The sequence below is a fragment of the Euprymna scolopes genome, chromosome 22 (genome assembly GCF_053919585.1).
Source record: "Euprymna scolopes isolate OS-2025 chromosome 22, ASM5391958v1, whole genome shotgun sequence".
NCBI classification, from domain to species: Eukaryota; Metazoa; Mollusca; class Cephalopoda; order Sepiida; family Sepiolidae; genus Euprymna; species Euprymna scolopes.
This window is the reverse complement of record NC_136503.1, coordinates 81,192,035-81,198,144: the sequence shown is the minus strand read 5'-3', so window position 1 is coordinate 81,198,144 and position 6,110 is coordinate 81,192,035.

Below are 6,110 nucleotides of genomic sequence, written 5' to 3'. Positions count from 1 at the left end.
AGGAAAAGTTATCGACCCCCTCACAAGCGACATCTGTTGGTGGTTCTTGAAACTAAAATACTAACATTCACCTCATGCAGAAGTGCCAAACGGAATATTGTTCACAGATGCATTTGATGATATGTGGAAAATGTCTCCTTTTTCTCTTCATTGCCACAAGAATTCCATATCAAACATAATCTCTTTATTCCCAACCTTTCTCACTTTTATTTTAATGAGCTCATAAACTTTCAATGGTTTGTGCATGGATCCACAAAGTTTATTTCATCATGATCGTATATGCCATTCTCAAATTGTTCGAGATCTTCATAGGTTGCCCATTCATCAGATAAGATCCTCATCCCTAGTAGAATACAAGATTTCATAATTGGAAATAATGTGTCTTGATCCCTCTTCTCCACAACGGCTAAATTATGATGGTTCAACCCATATTCATTTTGACTGTCTCCAGGAGCCAGTTGAGGTCCTAAAAAACTCATCATGAGCCCCAAAAAAGTCAGCCGTATCAAGCCCAGCATGTTGTAACAACAACATTGATTCCATCCTCGTGACGTTAAACTCGTGCACACCCATTATTTAATTCTTCACGTTGAAATGGACTTTTTACCCTATTCTTATTTTTTGTTGAAATAAGCAATTGAATTTTGTCTTAGTTATTTTTAACCTAGAACTTTGACTTTTTCTGCTTCATTTCATAAAGAACATTTTATTACCTCAGTCGCAGGAAGAGACTCTCAATTAAGAAACTTTCCAGTCTTCTCTTTCCACTTTTTACGATTTTGAGAAAATAAATTTTGTATAAAATTTATTTTCTTCCTCGGTTATCCTTGTTTTGGTTGTTCAACTTCATTTTACATATTTAAAAATTTTATTTTTGAGCTTGTGAAGCTAACATCGATGCCCACAGTCCCGCAACAAGTGGTGACCTGACGTGAGTTGTACAATCAAACAAGATGACTAGCAACAATACCAAATATGATCCCTCCATCAGCATCGCTGTGCCCCTGATGTACTTACTGACGTTCAATGAAAACAACACCAAGAATTGATTCCTCCAGCCTGAGGCGATTTTCGTGGTCAGATGGATCACATTTGAGCAATCGAAATTTGTCAACGTAGTTCAAGCATTACCTCCCGCCGTGGTCGACGAAGTGGCCGACTCACCCGAACATGTAATCTGAACATGAACTAACACCGAGCTCTTGACTTCATACGAGACGTAAAAAGTCAAGCTTAGCAAACAACACTTTTCAGGACTTGCAAACTTTCTCCAACGACTGATTCGACAAACCCAAACTCTCACGGAATTTCGTCAAGCATATAAAATACACAGACATCAATAACAATCACCTACGCAAATAACTTTGTACTTGTAATGGAACGTGCAAGAATACAATGTCGTGATTTGCCTATCAGCACACCAGATAAATGGACTACGTTACGCCTCATGCATAGAGATACAGTAATAGTCTAGAACGTTCCAGAACCCGGTTATTTAAGGATTTGTGCGCATAAATTAGTCGAGACCAGTCCAGCATACTGTAAAACCAACACCAATTCCGTATGATGTTAAACTCGTGCGCACCCATTATTTAATTCTGGAAATGGACTTTTTTTTTTACCCTTATCTGAGTTTTGCTGAGTTAAGTGATTGAATTTTGTGTTTTTCCTTATTTCCAACCTAGAATAATAAGCTTTTCTACTTCAGTTCAGAAAGGACATTTATTACCTCAGTCGCAGAAGAGACTCTCAAATAAGGGGAAACTTCCAGGATTTCTTTTTCCACTTATTTACAATTTTGAGAAAATAAATTTTGTATAAAATTTATTTTCCATCTCAGCCATCTTTGTTTTGGTTGTTCAACTCCATTTTACATATTTAAAAAAATTTTTTTTTTTGAGTTTGCAGGGCTAATATCGATACCCACAGTTTCACAACAGTTTCTTTGCTGTGTGCAACTTATAATTTAATAATAAACTAGATAAATATGAAAAGGTGTACTTCCTTTCCTCAATTTCTTGGTTACTGACTATTTGATCCACAATATTTTCATTTTGGTGATAAAAATAATTTACCGAATAAAATGTAAAAAAAAAAATAATAATGTGAATAAAGAAAAAAAATAAAAGAAACACAATAAAAACATAAGCAAATGAAATTGAAATTCTTCTTTTTAATCAAAATGAAGGTACTCTTGCATAATTTGACCCGAATTCTCGTGAATTCCCGTCAAACATAGATCAGGCGAGACCGGCAATCATCAGTGTCAGCCGAATCTTGTTCAAATGTTGAAACACTAACTCGACATTATATTTTATATATTTAATTTCTTTTTCTGTTATGTTTTTAGTAATTTTAAAGGTGATATTAAGGAGGCGGGGTTGACTTTTAATTTTCTGATTAGTTACTTATTTATTATTTATTTATTATTATTTTTTAATTGAATTTTTGGGAGTTTGATTAATCAATGAAAAAGCGCTATATAAATGGAAGCAGACGACATTCGAATTGGAAGAAAGCTGACAAACAAATATATTTTCAAACTCGCCAAACAGAAAAGTGTCAGGCAAGAAAATAAATCTATACATGTTAGAAAAAGAAATGAAAACATCGATGCAGACAATCTCATATTGTCAGAAGAAGAAATTGCTGTCCTAAAAAATGAGGTGCAACAATTGTAAACACAAATGTTTACTTAAAAAAAGATGGAGATGTACAAATGGACAGTGCCACCAAAAGAATTTGACTGAACAACAAGTCTTGAAAATAAAAAAAAACAAGAAAAAAAATATGGTTACAAAAAAGAAAATGGTGCTAATGCAGAGAGTGATCTGCGCTATTTTTTTCAATCGTATTTCCACGTTTAATTAAAGTTTTATGATATGTTTTTTATTTAATTGTAAGGTTAAAGTAAAGAATAGGTACAAAACACCCTCCCCTCCCCATGTTAAGAATAGCTTTTAAAATAATAACGTTATTATTTCAGCATGGATCACTCTCTGCATGAGTACCAAGAAAACAAAACAAAACAAAAAACTTACTTACACCTAACAATTATACGGTTAAAAAATCCTTTCTTGGAGAAAAAAAAAAGCAACTTTCTGTTGATAAATATTTTGAAAAAAAAAAAAAAAAATATTAAATACTAAAATGAAATAAACATATTTTCATTTTTCAAGGTAGGTTGGGTTTTTTTTGTTGTTATTTTTGATAATTTGCATGTGTATTTTTTCCGGTTTGTTTTGTGTTTTTTCATTAGTCTGCGTCTGTTACGACACTCGGCTGACACCGATAATTTGTAGCAAGTTAACAAACTATTTATTATGAGCGGATCAATGCCCTGTGCTAAAGTGATTCGGCCGCACTGACCAATCCGTTGGCAGGGCTCATTGATTTGAGCTGTCCCCTTAAGAACTATTTTTTTAGCCCTTTGGGATCTCAGCTACTATCACCAGAGAGACGCCAGCATGTGACCTGTACGAACCTCTCTCCCTCACTCCTCCCACTGCTACTTGTTGACAACTGCAATCTGATAGCAGACGACACTTTAAAACAAACATTTATACTTTCTTTCTTTCTCTCCAGTCTGAGATAAAATCTCGCCTTTTCTAAATAAACCCTTTGTTGTTGTTTTGTTAAAAGAAATGTCGTTTGGCCTTGTGTTTATTTAAGCAATTATTTCCCAATAAAATGGTAACCTCGACGTGATACGAACACGCAGCCTTTTGGAGCAAAATCCACTTTATTGGGAAATAATTGCTTAAATAAACACAAGGCCAAACGACATTTCTTTTAACAAAATAACAACAAAGGGTTTATTTAGAAAAGGCGAGATTGTATCTCAAACTGGAGAGAAAGAAGAAAGAAAGAAAGTATAAATGTCTGTTTTAAAGTGTCGTCTGCTATCAGACTGCAGTTGTCAAGTAGCAGTGGGAGGGGTGAGTGAGAGAGGTTCGTACAGGTCACATGCTGGCGTCTCTCTGCGAAACCAGCTGAGATCCCAAAGGGCTAAAAAATAGTTCTTAAGGGGACAGCTCAAATCAATGCGCTCTGCCAACCGATTGGTCAGTGCGGCCGAATCACTTTAGCACAGGGCATTGATCCGCTTATAATAAGTTGTTAACTAAGTTAACACCGCCAAAACTGGGGGGGCAGGTCAGTACTTTTTGACGGACCGTCTTTTTAAAAATCTACCAAAAATCAGGTAATTATCCGATCAATACGAAATTTTCAGCGATTATTAGGAGAAGAATGAACTTTATAACAGTGTACTTATTTTTCATAAACGATATTTATATATATATTTTTTTTGCTTACAAACCCCCCCCCTTGTTTTGAAGTGGGAACAAATATGCTTAAAATAATCATCTGAGACTGAAATCAACATATTGTGTTGTAAGGGACAGAATTATAGATTCAAAAAAAAAAAAAAAAAAAAAAAAATTGTTTGCATACCTTATTTTGACGTCTGAATATCAGAACTTCGATTGTGTTTAATTATCCCGCTTTTGAGTTTTGAAGTGTGAAATTCGGTGAATATGTTAAGTAAAATAATTAATTTAAGTTAAGCAAAACAAAAAAAAATTTTTTTTAATATTTATACGAAAAAAGCTATTTTAAAATTTTTGATAAATAAATTAACAATTTTTTTTTAGCGAGCCGAATAATGCATGACCATTATTAAACAGGGCATGCTTTGAATAATCGATACCAAAAAAAAAAAATTCGATAAATATTGTGCCCTTTGTGTTAAAAATAGCATCTTTTTTTTCGATCCCGTTTGAAAACGTTTGCCGCCTTTGACTATGGTGGACCAAACGTGCTGAAATAATTTTTTTTTATTCTGCTTTAAATTGCCCCCCACCCCATTTTGGGGAGTCTGGCCCCCACACACATACACATTAAAAACCAAACGCATACAAATGGTCACCCATCTGGTACTGGCCAGCCTCAGCTTAATAATACATTGAAATTTTCGTCACTGAAAAATAAGTTTTTTTTGGCCTGTTTGGTCTTCCATAGTTTGCTTTTTATCAGACGAAAACGTAAACAGAGTCGATCTGAACTCTACGTCAACGCGAATATCTGGTTACCTATATGAATAAGTGGAATTATTTGAAATTCAGGTACTTATATTATAATATGTTTGCATATTCTCTTAGAAAATCATCCTAAATCTTAGTTAGACAATAAATAAATTAATTAATTATTTCAAAAACCCTTTTTTTTTTAATATTTAAGTACGTTTTTTTGTGCAAGACAAAAAATGTCAATTGTTAACTTTTTGGGAAAATTTAACATTTAAAATTGAATTAAAAATAGTAGAAAAAGTTTTACATTATTCTGTTTTCTATATGATAAAATTCAGGGTTTTATCTTTCTGGAAAAAAAAAGTTACTTAGAAATAATGGATTTTAATAAACGTAATTTCGTTTTAAAAAACAACAACAACTTGATTTTGCGGCCATTTTTGGCGGTGCCTCTATAAATTGTCGGTCTCGCCCGATCCATACTTGACGGGAATTCACGAGAATTCAAGTCAAATTATGCAAGAGTACCAAAATGAAAAATACAATAAATGATTTTTTAAATGCCTAAATGATAAAACTATTGAAAATTATATATATATATATATATATATATATATATATATATATATAACTTTTGAAAGTGCTTAAAAACAGATAAACGTCCGTAATCATATAAATTAAATTTTAACTACGTGTTGAATATAACGCAACGGTGTAATCTAAAAAAGCTGTCCCTTTTATTCATGCTAGGGTTAGAGGCTATCTTTACAACAATTTTTTAACTTGCACACCTGCCACGTGTAACGTAAAATTTTAGCATTTTAGAAATTGAACACAAAAAGTCAAAGCGGAGTGGACAAAGTTTGACAACAAACACGTGCTCTTGTTTTGATATAAACACCTGACTTATCTCCCTTTAGTCTGTTTCGTATAAAGTTAGTGCATAACGACAAAACTTTGTTTTCTTTGTTTTTAATGGGCAATCCTTTCAACTATTTGATGTAAATAATTTAGATGTATATTTGAAAGGCTTGATAATAGAAAGTATATCTTTTTCCTGGATTATTTATATTTATTTAT